Raw genomic sequence first — 1,301 nt, forward strand, 5'->3', positions numbered from 1 at the left:
CTAAATGCTTTCTTTCTAAGCCGTGCCATTGCCATCCCAGTCTTTTTATAACTTTTCTCGTTCTTATCACTATGTTTTTGTAACTTTTATCATTGTTATTATTATGCTGTTTTTCTTAACCTCTCCCATTATCGTGTTATTTTAACTCTTATCACTGTTATCCACGTTATCCGTGGCATGAGTCAGTCTCAAGGTTTTATCCAGAGCGGGTTTAATATCACGTGTTTATATTATAACTGTATAACTGTATGTGTTTTGTGTTAATTTCCGATGTCGACAAAATACTGTAAATTATATCTTATATATATTCAAATCTCTGGGATCTGTTTTTTTTTTTTTTTACTTCCCTTCATGTTTTCAAAATTATAGTGTGATCATTGTATATAAAAAGGATGGTATTTAATTTCCTTGTGATATAAGGCTAAGCAGGAACACATGCATTTATTTTTTTGTTTTTTAATAAAGATTACACGGAAAAACCGATAGTATATCAGTTCATAAATCTATACTAATACGTTTATACAGTAATCAGAGCACATTTGCGGTGGTAACGTGCACGTCTGAAGAGAACGGATCAAATGAAAAGATCGGTATGTACATATAAATTTCCTTGCATATCCATATAGTTTATAAATATGGTAATACTTCCATGCGTGAAACAATAGATAGATTTTGGATTAGAATTATGGCAGTTTGAGAAATAGGGAAAGGAGGGCCGTATACATTTGGAATAAACGTATACATTTAAGGCTTAAAGACCATGGGGTCTGGATATAGGGCGGGCCTCGCTAGGGCGCGTCCTTCGCCCACTGCTGCGTGGGCGCTCCGATCACCCTTGGCGAGGGCGTCCGACGGGGCCGCGGATGATTGGCTCACCTACGTCGCCGATGGGGGAGCCCTGGATGTCGTAGTCGTAGTAGTCGGGGGCGTCAGGGTCGCAGGGGTTGCCGGACGTGTAGGGGAAGGACAGCTGCTCGCCCGTCTCCTGGTCGATGTAGCCGTAGACTCCGTTCACGACGCAGTCCAGGCCGCGGGTCTCGTTCTTGAAGGAGCCGTCGGTGTTGATGTATCCCCAGGAGAAGGTGCCGTCGGCGTTCTGGTGGGACCACGACCTCAGGATCTTCACCTCGGGCTCCTTGCGGCCGCGGGGGGTTTCGTCGGGCTGGAGGCTGAAGTCCCTGTCGATGCTGGCGAGGGGGATGTTCTGGCGACGGGGTGGAGGAGGGCGGCTAGGGGCGGGTTGGGGCTCCGGGCGACGAGGGGCGGGGGCGGGGAGGGGCCTGAACACAGGGGCTGATGTG

At 46.7% G+C, this 1,301-nt stretch overlaps 1 pseudogene; it reads right to left on the reverse strand.

Moving 5' to 3' along the window:
• Positions 1-440: 440 nt before the first annotated feature.
• The window catches only part of LOC119594174, a 1,541-nt pseudogene continuing 680 nt past the window's right edge, over positions 441-1,301 (reverse strand).

The sequence above is a fragment of the Penaeus monodon genome, chromosome 33, assembly GCF_015228065.2.
Source record: "Penaeus monodon isolate SGIC_2016 chromosome 33, NSTDA_Pmon_1, whole genome shotgun sequence".
Taxonomy (NCBI): Eukaryota; Metazoa; Arthropoda; class Malacostraca; order Decapoda; family Penaeidae; genus Penaeus; species Penaeus monodon.